Source organism: Rattus norvegicus, chromosome 7, assembly GCF_036323735.1.
Source record: "Rattus norvegicus strain BN/NHsdMcwi chromosome 7, GRCr8, whole genome shotgun sequence".
In the NCBI taxonomy this organism is placed as follows: Eukaryota; Metazoa; Chordata; class Mammalia; order Rodentia; family Muridae; genus Rattus; species Rattus norvegicus.
In genome coordinates this window covers 104477232-104495678 of record NC_086025.1, presented here as the reverse complement: position 1 = coordinate 104495678, position 18447 = coordinate 104477232, and the positions used below count along the sequence as shown (strand labels likewise).

Genomic DNA, 18447 nt, shown 5'->3' with positions numbered 1-18447 from the left:
GGAGGGTAAGGAAGGGGAGGAGAATCTGGCCATGAGCACATGGAGAAAGAAGGAGAAAGAGGAGGAATGAAGATGGGAAAAGAGGGAGAAAGGAATCAGGGGGAGAAGAGAAAATACGAGAGCAAGCAAGGAGAGAGCAAACAGCCCCTTTTGTAGTAAGCCAGGCCTATCTGGCTTTTGCCAGGTAACTGCTGGACAGAGCCTACAAGGAATGCTAACACATACCATGAGCAAATATTTTCCTGCTCAGGATTATGGTTATTTTGTGTCTTTATTATCCTTTGTTAGATTCATTTTAATCTACTTTTGATTATATTGCAATCATCATTGTTTTCCCAGTCTTATTTATTATACTATTGCTGAAGCTTAGACGAGAGTTTGAATCAGATACATTGAAAATTGCCAGAGATTAATTTTTCTTCCTAGCCCAATTTTCCAGTAACATAGAGATACTCTCCAGGGTTCTAAAATTTCACAACGTCAGACTTTTACATCTGTAGATTTCTGGAGCTTCTTCATTCATGGCCACAGGCTTCATAGAAGAACTACCATGTATCAGAAATGGGAAACAGAAAAGACTGGATGCCAGGCTTCCAGAAGTGCAGAGTGAATTTGTACTTACTCATCTTCCCAAAGAACTTTGCTATATCACGGTAGTGTAATAAGAATAATAGGATCAAACAGAAGATACTGGGACCTTAGCAACCAGGATCTGCCTCAATGTTCTCACAGACCAAGGCTTGGGACAACCTTAAGGAATGAGAATTACAGATTCTAGCTTCCAGTGATAAAGTATTTATGATGAATACTTTCTGTCAACTTGACACAAGCTAAAGTCACCTGAGAGGGAAAAAAATCAATTAAGAAAATGCCCCTGTAAGATTGGGTTACTTGCAAATCTACAGACTTCTTAATTTGTGATTGATGGGGAAGGACCCATTCCATTGTGGGTGGTTCTTCCTGGGTTGTGTAAGAAAGCAGACTAAACAAGCCATAGTCAGCAAGCCAGTAAGCAGCATCCTTCTATGGCTCTGCACCAGCTCCTTCTTCCAGGTTCTGACCTTGATGAGGTTCTGGACTCTTTCCTTTGTATGATGAACTGTTATGAGGAATTGTGAGTGAAAAACAAAAACATTCTCTTCCAATGAGTTTTTGTCCATAGTATTTTACCATAGCATAGTTATTCTAACTAAGAGAGAGATGCAAAATGCAAAAAAAAAAAATAGGAAGAAGCATAGGGAGGGGAAGCTGCTTGTGACAATTGCCATAACCATGTCTAGTTATTAAGGGACTGTGCAGAGACTTTGTCTCCTTGCAATTCAGAAGCACGTAGGCTTCACTATCTCCATCCTTCTCCAGGTCTAGATCCAACGGTTGCTTTCCTTACTTTGTTAAAAATCATTCTTATCAGTACCCAACCACCAATCATACTTACATGTCTTACCATATCTACAGAGAATTGCCTATGATCTTTTCTCAGGTAAAATCCTAAAGAATCCTTTTTATTGAAAGTCCAATAAAAGTTCCTTTATAAAACCTTCAACATACAATGGGAGATGGTTAAAAAAAGAAGCCAATAGAGTACAAAATAAAAAAAGAGTAAAACTGCTTTAACAACCGGAAACAAACCAATAGAGCACTTGCAGGAGACGTCATGATGAAAGCAGTGCGGTCTCCATGAAGGAACACGTGCTTCTGAGGCTGTCCTTTGTGGCTTCAAGAAGGAGAGAAGAAAGGTTCTTTTTGATGTAATCACACATGGCACGGGAAATGTAGATGCTGAGAGGATGCTGATGGACTGGAAAATAAAACTAAATTGAGTACTTGAAGAATGCCAGGCAGTCTGTTTCCCTTCCTCAGCTGGTGGGAGGATGCAGACAAACTTGTCAGAAACAAAACCATGATAAACAATTTCTCTAATTCAGTATATATTGATGACAAATGTGTGTGTGTGTGTGTGTGTGTGTGTGTGATATATGGTACATGATATATGTATGTAGTGGTTATTAATGGAACATTCAAGGAGCAAAACATGCCAAATGCCATCCATCTGATTGTTTTTCTAACGATGTAGAAAACTAGAAAAAGACACATGAATCTGACCAAAATACACTCTTGTAAAGAGTCCCAGCTCTTTCAGTGTGACTTTAGGCAAGTAATTTTCTACTGTTGTAATTCTATTTTCTTATCTGTAAATCAAAACACTCTAGTGAAAAAATAGCAGATGTATTTCTTCTAAGAAATATATATATATATTGAATAACATAAGATAATTTCTGTACTGAGTTGTTGGAAAGAGAGAATGCAACTGGATAACTATTATAAAGAAAGAAAAGAGTTGTAAGATTTGCCTCAGGATGAGAACATGTGGCAGAATCCAGACTTCATAGAGTATTGCAGGACAACCCTGGCAGTATTCTGGCTCTAAAAATATTTGATTAATTTCCATTATCATATTTATTCACTTATGCATTCTTCGACAGATATGTATAGTTAGTCTCATATTTACACATTTAAAAATGTAATATTTAAAGGCAATACTCACATAACCTAAAGCATGTGTACTATCTAAACCCACAAACTGAATGTTGTTTGGTAGCTTATCTTTAATTGTCCATGTTAGCAGTGATAAACTTGTTTGTACTGGCTAGCTATCATGAATATTTTATTGCCATATTACTGCCACTGAACTGTTATCTTCCTCCCACTCCTGTTGATCTGCTTCTTTTTGTCAAATAGCACTCCTATTTTCACATTAGTTTTCCCCCATAGGTCTTCTGTAGATAACCACAGTTCCTATGGTTACTTTGATATCTTACTCATTGTTCTATTGCTGTGGAGACACCATGAGCAAGGCAACTCTTATAAAAGAAAGCATTTGATTGGTGGCTTGTTTACAGTTTCAGAGATTAGTTCTTTATCAATATGGAAGCAGGAATCCTCATGGCATGAAGGCAGATACGGTACTGGGGAAATCGCTGGGAGCTACATCCTTTTGTTTAGGTTATGGCTAGAGTTTCTGGGATTGGCATGGGTTTTTGATACCTGAAAGCCTCAAAGTCTACCCTGAGTGACATACTTCCTTCAACAAAGCAACACCGCTTAATCATTCTAATCCTTTAAAATAGTGCCATTTTAGGCCTTCATATATGAGCTTTAAGGGCCATTCTTATTTAAACCACCACACTTGATCATGGAACATCCTGAAAATAGAGTTTCATAGGACTCCTCTCTATCCTCAAGTTCTTACTATGATTTCCCCAATCCCTTTTGTATGATGTCCTCTGAGGTTTGAGTGGGGATAATATTAATATTATATTTATCATTAGAACTTAATAGTTACTTACTCTCAGTTCTCTGGCCAAATATGAGTCTCTGTATTACCTGTTGCCCACTGCAGAAATATGCTTCCCTAGCAAATGTTAAGATCATGGCTTAATATAATTATATTGAGGCTCTGACCGCCAGGGGTCTAATAATGCAACATGTGCAGGTATAATTCCCTTGGGACAAATCTCGTACAGATTAAAAAAAAATGGGTACTTTTCGTCCAGGGGGTTGGTATAATGCATGGGCAGGAATAGTTTGATCTATGAGATAAACTGACAGTCAGTATTTCCTATTTTACATGATACACACATCACATTACTATTCTGAAGCCACACATGTGAGAATGACTAGTGAGCACACAAGACAATAGAAAGTATTTGGCCTTGGAAAGAAATTCTACCTTCTACAATTTGAAGAAAGCTGAGGATATTACCCTTTGGGAATTATGCAAGCAAAGGGAAGAGAATGCTGCAGATTATGTCATAATTTACTTAGAGATTAGACATCCATTAGAATGTAGAATAGGGATTAGTAAAGGACATGGGGAGGAAAGAATGTAGCCTTATTATTTACTATGCATGAACTCTCAGTTGTATAAAATGAAGCATTATAGAGGTAGATGTTAATGATGGGGGAATTACCATCCCTGACCTCAAGCAGTTTTACAGAGCAATAGTGAAAACAAAATGTATGGTACTGGTAGAGACATGGGCAGGTAGATAAATGGAATGTAATTGAAGACCCAGAAATGAACCTACACACCTATAGTCACCTGATCATTGACAAATTAGCTAAGACCATCCAATGAAAAAAAGATAGCATTTTGAACAAATAGTGTTGGTTCAACTGGAGGTCAGTATGTAGAAGAACGCAAATTGATTCATGCTTACCACCCTGTACAAAGCTTAAGTTCAAGTGGATCAAGGACTTCCAACTCAACCAAATACAATCAAACTAATAAAAAATGAAGAAGTGGGGAAGAGTCTTAAACATATGGGTACTGGAGAAAATTCCTGAGCAAAACAACAATGGCTTATGCTCTAAGATCAAGAATTGACAAATGGAATCTCATAAAACTACAAAGTTTCTGTAAGGCAAAAGACACTAATGAGGAAACGGCAACCAATAGATTGGGAAAGATCTTTATGGAAATATACAAAGAACTCAAGAATCTAGACTCCAAAGAGCCAAATAACCCTTTTAAAAATTGGGGTACAGGGCTAAACAAAAAATTCCCAGCTAAGGAATTTCAAATGCCAAAGAAGCACCTAAAGAAATATTCGATATCCTTAGTCATTAGGGAATTGCAGATCAAAACAACCCAGAGATTCTACCTCACTCCATTTAGAATGGCTAAGATAAAAACTCAAGTGAAAACAGATGCTGGCAAGGATGTGGAAAAATGGGGGCACTCCTCCATTTTTGGTGGGATTGCAAACTGGTACAACCACTCTGGAAATCACTCTGGAGGTTCCTCAGAAAATTGGACATTCCATTACCTGAGGAACCAGCAATACCTCTCCTGGGCATATACCCAAAAGGTGCTCCATCATACAATTAAGATACATGCTCCACTGTGTTCATAACAGCCTTCTTTATAATAGTCAGAAGCTGAGAAGAACCCAGATGCCCTTCAACATAGGAATGGATACAGAAAATGTGATACATCTACACAATGGAATACTGCTCAGCTATCAAACACAATGACTTCACAAAATTCATAGGCAAGAGGATAGAACTAGAAAATATCACCCTGAGTGAGTTAAACAAATTACAGAAACACACACATGGTATGCACTCACTGATATGTGGATATTAGCCCAAAAGCTCGAATCACCCAAGACACAATCCACAGACCACAAAAAGTTCAAGAAGGATGACCAAAGTGAAGATGCTTCATTCATTCTTAAATGGAGGAACAAAAATATACATACAAGGGAATATATATAGAGAGTCACCAAGACTAGGTAAGGTTGATGAAGCTAAGAAGGCCATGCTGACAGGAACTGGTTATAGATGTGTCTGAGAGACACAACCAGAGCCTGTCAAATACAGAGGCAAATGCTAGCAATAAACTACTGACCTGATTACTGGACCCCCATTGGAGAAGTTAGGGAAAGGAATGAAAAATCTGAAGGGGCTTGAAACCCCATAAGAACAACAATGCCAAACAACCCAAGCTCCCAGGGATTAAACCACTACCCAATGGACTAACCCATGGCTTCAGCTGCATATGTAGAAGAGGATGGCCTTGTTGGGCACCAGTGGATTGAGAAGCCCTTGGTCCTAGTAAGGTTAGACCCGTAGTGTAGGGGAATGTGGGGAGGGGTACAGGGAAGGGGGATGGATGGGGAGGGGAACATCCTTATAGAAGAAAAGGAGGGGAAGGGGAAAGGGTACTTATGTCCAGTAAACTGGGAAAGGGAATAATATTTGAAATGTAAATAAAAAAATCCTATTTAAAAAAAGTCCAGTTGTAGGGCGTTTTCATAATTAGTGACTGATGGAGAAAGGCCTAAACCACTGTGGAGATGCGTCTCCTGGGCTGGTGTTCCTGTGTTCTAGAATAAAACTGTCTGAGCATGCTATGATGAGCAGACTAGTAACCAGCACCCCTCCATAGCTTGTGCAGCAGCTCCCTCCTCTAGATTCCTGCCCTGCTTGAATTCCTGTCTTCCCTTCCTTGGATGAAGGAATATTTGATATAGAAATGTAAAGCAAATAAACCATTTCCTTTCCAAATTGCTTTTTGGTAATGGTATTTTATCACTGAAATAGAAATTCTAACTGACAATATATGTATGTTTGTGTGTATGTGTGCTTTACCATCGCAATGGACATAAAGTAAAAATGTAAATATTACACTTTTACTCTATTGAAATATACTTTATGAGAATTCTATCTGGTTTGCATTCTTTTATAATATTTCAAGCATTCTATTTTATCCATTCATTAAGATTTTTCCATGTAACATACATGTGATAAGTACTGTGGAGCTCTTATTTATGAGGTCAGGCCCTATCATTGAAGAAAAGCAAGTAAAGCAGAGATCAGGGTGGTGAAGAGGAGGAAAAGGCAGAGGCAGTAGTGGAGGCTTTGTGAATCCTAACTTAGAGTGGTGTTCCTACTTTGCAGCCTATTATCCCAGTGGGGACATTTGCTAAACTCCTGGGACATTTGTTGTCATAACTTAGAAGAGATAATAAGACTTAGTGTCAGGGATTAGAGACATTGTTAAATATTCAATGATCCAAAAAAAAAAAGTCTTGAGCAACTAGTAATTACCAATTTACATCAATAATACCCTATTATAAGGTGAGGATGTTTTGTAGCCAAAAAATGTGAAGCATCATACAAAATTTAGCAATGTGTAACTCAGAAGATGAGTTGGGAATATAGCAAAATTGAAGTATGTTCACTGGGTACATTTTAGCACATTTCTTTGTAGTGTTACCTCTAAAGACATTGAATTTCAATATTACCTATGCATATATATCCAAATGTGTATATGTGTGTGTATGTGTGTGTGTGTATTACTCTGCATAGTAAATTAAATTCTCAGTACTGAAGAGTGAAGAGTTTAGTTCCTTATTCATCATGTCTAGAACCTTATGCCTCACTATTAGTAACCAGAGATACAAATATCATAAGATACATGGCCATAGGCACCATAGTCCTTCTGGAATTTTCAATTCTCAGTATCTGGGCCATAATACTGTGACAAAATATTTTGGACAAATGAAAAATGCAAAAGTGACAACTCTGAGATGATAGAGAAGAGAACAGGGTAGGGCTTCCTCATAGCCTTCTTAATGACAATGACCTTGTAACAGGGGAAAACCTAAGAAACCACCCAAGGGCTCTTTAGGAAACAGTACCTTATGGTTATCCCTGGAATTCTGATGCTAGCTCTGGATAAACCATAAGACTATGCATTTATCCAATTGCACTCTACAAATGCGCCTCTGATGAAAAAGTTCTAGGTATCTCTGTTCTAGACAACCATGCTTGTTTTCTGTCTCTGCCTCTTTCTCATTTCTCCTTAGCCAACTATATTTGCTGATGCTTTCCTAATGTTTTTATTCAACAAATTTCTAAACATTTTTCTAGGTTCATTTGTATTTTCTGGCTGTCTTTTTTCATTTTATTATTAAACTAATCTTCTCTGATACACTGCAGGCAGACGATGTCTAGCAATGTAATAGAAGCAAGGCTATTAATGAGGTAACTAACCAGTTTCCTGACTGGAGGAATGCCTTCTCTGTCGGGTGATGATATAAATCATGGTTAGGGATATAACTGACCCTTTGAGTGTTATTTTTCTAACCTGTTATGTTTTTAGAACTGCTTTTTTAAATATGTATATTTATACCCATACATTTGTGCTGCTTTTAATCTTGGTCAAAGGAACAGGGAAATTAATGCAGACACACACTTCTCAAATATCTGAGAATAAGTGTGAATACTAATAGATGAGACATCTGTGTCACATGTCTCTGTATCAAGATGTAGGCAACATCCTGGAGGAATAGACAAAATGAATGTAGGGGTCAGAGGACAGGGAGAGGTGGAATTACTATGGCTTTTTCACACATGAACACACAGACGCTATTTTTGCCTGAACAAGACTTGCACAAGGTCAAGGTAGTAAAGTATTTTCAGCATTGATGAGAAAAGCAGTCCCAAGGTCTCAATGCTTTTCCCTACATGTTTATTCATTTGTAAAAACTAACACTTCAACCCATGTTGTTTATTCCTCGATCCCTTCTGAAAACGTATTTACTACTGTGGTGAGCTTTGTCATGGATGCAGATACTTGTCCATTGAGTCATCCCCCCAAGCCCTGAAACCCATCAAAAATATCAATATTTTCCAAATGCTACTACTATACCAGACCTACTCTCCTTAAGTTAGACCCTACCTAAACCTATTGCATACACAACAAATGAGACAAATCGTTCCACCAGGTGGTTTCGAAACAAATCTTAGATGTTTTAGATTCATGATGGGCAGAGCTGGTAAAGAGTGCACATAGGTTTCTCGGTGGCTTCTTCTCAGAGTGAGCTGTCCATTGTCTCGCCCTGACCCTTTAATCTTCCTGTGATTTTTCTGTCCTCTACAATAAAGAATAATTTCCCCTGAACCTTCAACAGATGCTTTGTCTTAGAGGGGAAAGGGACATAAAGATTCATGGCTGCCATTGCCACTCTGCCAATGTTTCATGCAGCTAGTCTGTGAGTAGGCACTGCCCAGAGCCACATCAACAAGGAGAGAGAAAAATTCATAAATGAGTAGAGTGTGCAGATGTAATTTTATCAGTACCACTTTTAGCACCTGGAACTGATGGCTTTTAACTTAGTAGCTGGCACAGAATGTGTTCAGAGAATGCAGCTGATTGATAAGAACAAAAATGGTCAGACTCATTACTTAAAAATCCTTAAAAATTCTGTGTATGGCTATTTATAGATACAGAATATAGATGCAAAGAAGGAAGGTAGGTGAATTTCAAACCAGATAGAGCAGAGGACTAAATAAGCAACAGCCAGCTAATTACGTATTCACTCTTATTTTTGAAATCACATTTAGCCACTTCACTTGAGAACATCTGTAAGTTTGTTCCTTTAAGCCTCAAAGCCCATTTATATAAGTAGAGGGATGAAGGTAAAATGGCTTCCATTCACGCAACAAGCCTCTAAAAATAATTGGATCCTTGAAGTGGACTGTTTCATTTTTCTTTCTGTTTATAACAGACATCTCGAGCAAGATGAAATTGGTACTCAGGTGGCTTTAGTTCCAGGAGTAGGTTTTTGCACATTAATTGGAAGAAATCTGTAAGGCTTAGTGACTCTGAATAAAACTAGGTTTGAAAAAAAATGAAAAACATCGTTTTAAAAACATGATCTATTTATGAATTTGTGTTTCTTTAATATTAATTTGACCCTTATTCCCAGCTGTATATGTTTAAATGCAGCTTTGCGCTGTTGCTGTAGAATGACATCATAATTATATACAAAGGATAAGAAATTTGTGCATCAAGGCATAGACAAAAAGAGAACAAAGACACTTGGTTTCACTCTAAATAATTGTGCTAATGTCATTATTAGTGAGCTTAAGCATCTGAGTCCCAGTATTCTATAAGGGACAAAAGATACAACTGAGATCTGGAATCCAGAAACGCTCTGCTGTTGTTTGTCAGTGATGTTTCTTTGGCTTCTTGTTTCTTATTTTTTTTTCCTTGTAAAGATGATAAGATAATGGTTTTTCTTCATCTATCCCTTCTGCATTGTGTTTTTCACTGACAATTCAGCGGAGAGTTTTCAAGCCTTAATTATGAGCACATTCATTCTATTGTTTCTATGTGGTACAGGACAAGGAAACACAATTAGTGGAATATTGTAATTAACCTTCTTGGTCTTTGTGCTCCTCTAGATCGGAAGCACTGGCTAGAGACCATAAAATCCTTTGTATTACAAGGAGTGAGTCCTGGGATCCATCACCATCAATAATCAAGGTAATTTATTCTGACAAGGCAAGCACATCACTTTCCTCATCTGATGACACAGATGGGGAGGAATTTAAATCTGACACATAAACCACAGACAACCTGTGCTTGTTTCTTCTGCCCTGTCTTCCCTCTTGTCTGCTTCTAGTTTTTATCTGAATTTATTCCTTGCTTATTTCTCATCCTTTTCCCTGCCATCTAGTTTTATGTTAGATACTATGATATCAACAATTTCCAAGCTACTCAATATTTTTCATTTTATGAAAATGATTAATTTTGTGGCAAGGTTGAAATCACAATTTTTCATTGTTTACGATATCTATTTTTAAAACCCTAATAAAATCAATTCTATAAAGGAATGCAATCTTTAATTCTAGAGTCTAAATAGATTTTACCTATAGTCAAATATAGAGCTACGGTAAAAGGGAAATCATATCTGAAAATTCTGGCAAGAAGGTTATAAATGCATATATACCACAAAAACATTTGATGTACTGGAAATACCTTGATGTGATTAATTCTTCATTTGTAAAATAAGTCTGTAACCTTTATGTCACAGAACCATAGTGAAAATAAGACTGGTTTAGAATAATGCATAGTGGCTGATAGACATTCAAGAAATTATCTCGTTCCTCTGTGCTCTTCACTTGTCTGAATCTCATTCTCTGTGGACTGTAGAGTTATGTTTTTATTTAGAAGTAGGAGAGCTAGTCATCAAAGGCCACAAGTTAGAATATGTATGTGATTCAACTCACGGTTCCCAGTAAAAGAGTACCTGCATATCTTGGTGTTGAGCAGCAGAAAGGCTATGCTTTAATAAATAGCTGTGATCTGTTCTGCTGTAGTGAAATAGCCATGATCCTAAAATGACAACTTCGTGTAAAATATGTGTTCAAAACCCAACAAATTCTTAGAAAATGTAGATTTGGGGAGAAGATACTAGACAATGTTATCAGTGAATCATCACAATAATAAAAAGATAGAATTCAAGGAAAAGGGTAAAATTTTTACATGTTTTGAATGATTAAAAGGCATGATTGTATTATAGCAATGGTGACTCACTGCATGGGAAAATATATGACACTTATGCCCTTGGAATTCAGAGGTTTCTAGATGTGTGTTACTGTCAAGTGGTGAAAATGGTTTACTTGAAATTAGCAGAATATTATGCCACCACATGTGGATGTGTTTTTGTTTATAACAAAGTATTAGAATATTAGTTTATATATTTGAAATATTCATATTTTATATACTATTCATAATGCTATAACTTGGCTGAGCAGTTTGTCTCACAGAATACTAATAGGGAATCCATGGTTTTCTGGCTACAGAAGAACTGCATTGCAAGAAAATGGGTTCCTCTACATCCAAACCCTGAGCAAAAGGATAACTATTAAAGAACAGAGATTGCAGGATAATCCAGACCTGTCTTTGGAGAACAAGACTATGGCCATCTAAACCACTGGAAGAAAAGACATGTTCTATAATATGAACTGACTCTAGGAGAGTAGGAAAGGGTTGTATTCCATTTTACCGCCTCTCAGGATACTACTCTGGTGCTAACATTTGAAATGAGTTCTTTTTATAATAATGTTGTTCCTATTATATCATAGCTCTTTTTTTTTTTTATTAACTTGAGTATTTCTTATATACGTTTCGAGTGTTATTCCCTTTCCCGGTTTCCGGGCAAACATCCCCCTCCCCCCTCCCCTTCCTTATGGGTGTTCCCTTCCCAACCCTCCCCCCATTGCCGCCCTTCCCCCATAGACTAGTTCACTGGGGGTTCAGTCTTAGCAGGACCCAGGGCTTCCCCTTCCACTGGTGCTCTTACTAGGATATTCATTGCTACCTATGGGGTCAGAGTCCAGGGTCAGTCCATGTATAGTCTTTAGGTAGTGGCTTAGTCCCTGGAAGCTCTGGTTGCTTGGCATTGTTGTACTTTTGGGGTCTCGAGCCCGTTCAAGCTCTTCCAGTTCTTTCTCTGATTCCTTCAACAGGGGACCTATTCTCAGTTCAGTGGTTTGCTGCTGGCATTCGCCTCTGTATTTGCTGTATTCTGGCTGTGTCTCTCAGGAGCGATCTACATCCGGCTCCTGTCGGTCTGCACTTCTTTGCTTCATCCATCTTGTCTAATTGGGTGGCTGTATATGTATGGGCCACATGTGGGGCAGGCTCTGAATGGGTGTTCCTTCAGTCTCTGCTTTAATCTTTGCCTCTCCCTTCCCTGCCAAGGGTATTCTTTTTCCTCATTTAAAGAAGGAGTGAAGCATTCACATTTTGATCATCCGTCTTGAGTTTCGTTTGTTCTAGGGATCTAGGGTAATTCAAGCATTTGGGCTAATAGCCACTTATCAATGAGTGCATACCATGTATGTCTTTCTGTGATTGGGTTAGCTCACTCAGGATGATATTTTCCAGTTCCAACCATTTGCCTACGAATTTCATAAACTCGTTGTTTTTGATAGCTGAGTAATATTCCATTGTGTAGATGTACCACATTTTCTGTATCCATTACTCTGTTGAAGGGCATCTGGGTTCTTTCCATTTTCTGGCTATTATAAATAAGGCTGCGATGAACATAGTGGAGCACGTGTCTCTTTTATATGTTGAGGCATCTTTTGGGTATATGCCCAAGAGAGGTATAGCTGGATCCTCAGGCAGTTCAATGTCCAATTTTCTGAGGAACCTCCAGACTGATTTCCAGACTGGTTTTACCAGTCTGCAATCCCACCAACAATGGAGGAGTGTTCCTCTTTCTCCACATCCTCGCCAGCATCTGCTGTCACCTGAGTTTTTGATCTTAGCCAATCGCACTGGTATATCATAGCTCTTAAGAATCTGATCTGGTCCTAGCTGACATGAAAGCCTCATCTGAAATTTATTTCCAATGATAAAGAACCTGAGATAAACAATGAATGTGGTAGTTCATTGATTTGTTGACAGCAGGAGTGGAAAATGAGAATGCATATCTAGCTTCAATTGTAAGTGTAGAGGTTGGCTTGAGTTATGAGGGTCAAACATAGAAAAAAGACAGAATGCTGGGATACCCTTACATAATCTATTCTAATTGCTTGCTTAACAGTAGTTCTAAGTAAATCCAAGCCTAAGAATAAGAAAACCAGCTTGAGCAAAGTGGCATGTTGTGGCATCTACAAAACCCAATGCATATTTTAATAAAGCATGAAATGTGTTGTAGGAGATCTCTGACAGACAGTGTCTAACTATCTCCTCCTGAAAGGCATATACTCATTGGCAGGATGTATAGAACATTAGTATTGCCAAAAATTGTGTTTCTATTGATGTTTTTAATGTGGAATGAACTTTAGTATGTGATTGCTATTGGAATCTATGTTGTCATTCCTGCTCTAGGTCCAACTAGCACCTCTTATTTTTTGTCTGTAATATTTACTCTCTCATAGAAACAATGAAAAAGTATTCTCTTTGCTCCCTGACACCTACGATTCCCTAATACCATAGGTGATATATCTGTCTATTTTATTCCATACTTCATTTTCCTTCAAAACATTTGGTACCAACTAATAATGACTGTTTCAAATTACAACAAGTGCTTTCATTGGGGTAAAAAAAATCTCATGACTGGTGTATGAATTAAAAATAGGCATGAGGTATACTAATTGGAGAGCCAGTCTCTTTCCTTGTGAAGAACATCAAGAAAGTGTTCTTTGTGCTAAGAAAACTCTGTCTCACATGACTTGATTCCAGTATAATTGTCAAATGAGGTCTTGTGAGGGATGAGTGCTTCTGGCCTCTGTATTTTGGGTGTTTTGTGGAAAGGATGGAGAAAAAAGAGTGAGTGGGACTATAGAAGAAATCATACAGTTTTGAGTATTTGAGCTTCAAAGGCTTACAAATGTCATTTTAGCAGTCACAAGCTGAGAAAAGTCACTAATATATTTGTCATATGTGATGTTTACATAGGTAAGGAAGCTGAAAAGTAGAGACATTTGGGGGCTAAGAGTCAGAAAGATAAGTTAAAAGCCAAGTATGTGTGCTCAGGTATATTGATGAGCTTAGTCATCACAGGTGCACATAATTGTGAATAGCACATTGGTGGAAGAGGGATTTTTCACTAGTACCTACTGGGAATCCTTTCCCTATGATTAGTCCCTTCTGCTTTCTTCAAAGATTTTCAAGATGAGAGCCTCATAACTTAGCATTATAACTCTGCCACCTAACCACACAACTATGAATGCCAGAATTTCAGTCTTGCTCTTGGTGAATGCTTTTTCTGTGGTAACACAATATGCCAATTTTTGCAATCTGCCTTCTCTTCCTACATGTTACATTTGTTAAACCCAGTCGTTTATTTTTCAGACAGCTAAATTTATTCCTTCCCATAGACACACACAAGTTTAGGAATGTATTTACTAAAATATACATTCATTATACTAGATATTTATATTCTGAGCATAAGGGGATATCCCAGTACATGTAATAATGAGTCTTGTGCATATGCTCTGGCTTAAACATTGATGCATATGTTTTTGGAAAAATCCTAGCAGGTGATAAAACTTCCCTTCCATGGATCTTTACTTTTCCATGATCTTGAGCCTCCATATCAGTGGGACCAAGGGCTTCTCCTCCTCTACCGTATACGCATCCTTATCACCTCCATCTTCACTCTGTAGCTCATGTCTTCTTACTTGTGTTTTGTTATTAACTATATCTATTGTTTTACAATATATTCAAAACTCTCAGTGTTTGTCTGTATTTAGTGCTTAATATGCTTTATCTAAGTATCATTGGAATACCTAGAAGAATGGAAGAAATTCACTATTTTCCTATGTAAAAAGTTTCATTCATTAATTTTCCACATTTCTGTTTCCAGTGCACTTGGAGAATAATTTGTATTATAAAATTGGCAAAAACCAGCTTAAGATTGTTGCCATGTATTCATGATGACTCTTTTTCTAGAAATTCTTATTGAAAACAGCATTTATTTATGATTGTTCTCAAGTGACATGTTATTGTGAAAGCATGCCTGTCTCTACCAGAGTGTCTTCAGCCATTCCTATTCTCAGTATTAATCTTTGTACAGATAGCGAGCTTAATGTGTTTTGCTTTTATACTAAGTAATAATTACTGAAAGAACAAAAATATCTATAATCTTTCTCAAAAATTACTTAAGTATTTTCTATTATGTTTGACAGTTTTAAAAGCATCACTCTTAGGGACTAGAGGGTTGGCTGTATAGTTAAAACACTGGGTGATCTGATCATTCAGAGGACCCAGATGTCCACAGAGCATCTAACAATTGTCTATAACTCTGGCTTCAGGAGATCTGATGCCCTCTTCTCTCCTCCAATAGCACCAGGCATACATACACTACATGGACACATACTTGGAAGCAAAACATCCATGTACATAAAGTAAATAAGAGGAATTTTAAAAGATTTCTTTAAAAAAGAACATTTTAAAATTTCTCAGAAGTACCTTGAGATGTTAGTGTTTTGTGGGAACATAATTTATCCTACCAATAAAATCAGGGGAAACAGAATCTTTAAAAAATGTCAGCTTTCTTAATATAAATCTGTACTCACTCATATATTTTTTACTTTGCTTCAGAAAGTCTTTATACTTTCATGAATCATAGTTATACACTTTATATGTATATATATATATATATCATAGTATATATGTACATCACATATGGCAAATATTTCTTCAAGTTTAAAATATTTAAAAGTATGTCATTTTATGTGTAGGTCTGTGTAGGTACATACCACATGTGCTGGTGTCTGTGAGACAAGACAATGTTGGATACCTTGGAGCTGGAGTAACAACAGTTAGGAGATACTTGATATCATAGTTAGAGTTACTAATGCTGTGATTAATTACCATGACCACCGGAACTTGGAGAAGAAATGTTTTATTTGGCTTATGCTTCAACATCACTGTCCATCATCAAAGGAAATCAGGATAGGAACTCATACAGGGCAGGGACTTGGAGGTAAGAGTTGATTCAAAGGACATAGAGGGGTACTGCTTATTGGCTTGCTCATCCTGGCTTGTTCAGCCTGCCTTCATATAGAACCCAGGACCAACAGCCAAGGGATTGTACAAACCACGATGGGCTGATCCCTCCTCCATCAATCACTAATTAATAAAATGACTTGCCTACAACTCAATCTTATGACAACATATTTTTTAATTGAGGGTCCTACCCCTCAGATGAGGTTATCTTGTGTCAAGTTGTGTCAATTAACCAGACACTTCACACAGTTGCTGGAACCAGGACTCAGGTCCTCTAGAAGCACAAACCACTTCCTTAAGTGCAAAGTGATCTCACCAGCCCTTGTAAGTGATATTTTTTGCATTGACAATAAGCGGATATTTCTCCTGAATTTCTATTTCTGACCGTGTGTCTTAGTTAGGGTTTTACTGATGTGAACGAACATCATGACCAAGACAAGTCTTATAAGGGAAATATTTAATTGGGGTGGCTTAGAGCTTCAGATATTCAATCCATTATCATCAAGGTTGAAGCATGGCAGTATCCAGACAGGCATGGTCCAGGCAGAGCTGAGAGTTCTACATTTTCATTTGAAGTCTGCTAAGAGAAGCCTGGCTTCCAGTATGCTAGGATGAGGGTACTAAAGCCCACACCCACAGTGACACACCTTCTCAAACAAGGCCACACTTACTAATAGTGACACTCCCTGGGCCAAGCATATACAAACCATCACACTGTGCTAGTGTAGGTCGATACACATTTAGTTATTTTTTGTATTTTTCCTTTTTATCCCTAAATCCAGCAACATTCTTCAAAGTTTCATGTGAGGACACCTATGTGCTTTCTCTGTGCATAACTGTATCTAACAAATTTAAATTTTTTCTCAGAAACATGAATTTGAATCATTTTTCTACTGTCTTTCCAATAGAAATTTATGTAGAAACCATGATAACGCTCATATTTTTCTATATTTTCACACCAAGGAAGTCATGTGCATTTTTCAGACTCATAAATCTCATCTAAACTAAATTTAAATATGTTTAGTTTATTAAGATACTTTTATATTGAATGTGCTTGCTGGATGTTCATCTAATAGCACACTCTTAGTATTTTAATACCATCAAATGATTTCATCTGTTACTTTTCAGCATGATAAAGAGGCTTATTAAATGTTAATCTTGAATTCTCAGAATAAGCTGAACGGGGCCATGGTATAATTTAGAAAGAGAGAAGTCCTCTCCATTCTATGTTTAAATGAACTTGTACCTGTTTGCTGTATTTCTTTTTAAAATCTTTCCAGATTACTCTGTTGGTATTGAGATAGCTAAATAAAACTTACTGGGGTATATCTTTTATTTTGTACTTTACCCACATGTTCTTCAATGCTTTGTTTAATTATGCAACAAGATTGTTTGCATTGTTACAGTAATGTAGGTCTACTTTAGAAAACAAATATGAATTTTATGATAGCCAAAGCAATATAGCTGAAAGAACATGAGGTGATGAGTTGGATTTTGACCATATACTTCTGACAGTAGATGAAAATGCAGTCAATCATAAGTAGCTGTCAAAATCCCTTGTAAGTTTGTTAACACAGAGAGACAAATCTATTCTGCAAAGAAAAGATAACAGAAGTACCAGCCACTTACTTTTTATACCAAGGCAGTTCACAAAAAAGCAGCACTCCATTCTGAGAGAATTTGGACTAAACTTTCCAACCTGAAACAGAATTACAATACTTCTCTTAGACCCAGATATATTTTGCCAATTTTTTCTCAACGTTAGGTAAATGTATCTTAGAGTCTGATTGCAGACTGTCATAAACTATAATGCCAAAGATAGAAACAAGGATTGTGACTCCAGTTAATCATATTTACAAAGACAAAATTAACACAGCTGTTGGTACGTGATCCTGGAAATGTGTTATCCTCTACTTGAAACTGAAAAATATCAGAAGGCACCATTTTTTATCTCCTGATAGGAAGTAGAAGATCATTCTACTTTCTTACTACAGATTTTTACTATGGAGTAGGAGTCTTGATTGAGTGTGCTTTCTATAGAATGTCATTTATTTGCTTTGTTAAATAATCACTCCGATTAAAGCTGACAAAGTGAACAAAAGGAACTTAAATCACTTGCAAATATATATAGTTTGTTATATACAGGGCACGCTCAGCAACAATCCTTCACCAACTGTTATAAATGAGAGATTATAGTCCAAGTTTGTCCAGTGGTAGTTGTTGCTCTCACCAAACCTTACTAGCATATACAACTTAAAAAAGAATGTTTTGTTTGGCTCATGAGTTTAGAAGATTCAATCCCTGTACACTTAGTTATGCCATCTTTAGGCTTAGTTGAAATCTTATAATGGAAAAGTATGGCATGGTTGAGCTGTTCATTTCACAGAAGTCAGAAGTGGTTAAGAACAAGAGACTTGGGTTGGGGATTTAGCTCAGTGGTAGAGCGCTTGCCTAGGAAGCGCAAGGCCCTGGGTTCGGTCCCCAGCTCCGAAAAATAGAACCAAAAAAAAAAAAAAAAAAAAAGAACAAGAGAATTTTCTGGAGTCATCCCTCCAGTCACCTCCTTCCTCAAGCGTGACCACATCTCCAAAAGTTTTCACTAACTCCATATATACCGTCAA

At 37.2% G+C, this 18447-nt stretch overlaps 1 long non-coding RNA gene across 1 annotated transcript in view; it reads right to left on the bottom strand.

Annotated features, from left to right (window-relative positions):
• Positions 1-1488: 1488 nt before the first annotated feature.
• LOC134479746 (uncharacterized) overlaps positions 1489-18447 on the bottom strand; it is a 28008-nt gene continuing 11049 nt past the window's right edge. The window contains exons 2-3 of the long non-coding RNA XR_010053428.1: positions 17456-17525; positions 1489-1798 (exon numbers count right to left, since the gene is read on the bottom strand). This is a non-coding gene — a long non-coding RNA (uncharacterized LOC134479746). The remainder of the gene's footprint in view (positions 1799-17455; positions 17526-18447) is intronic.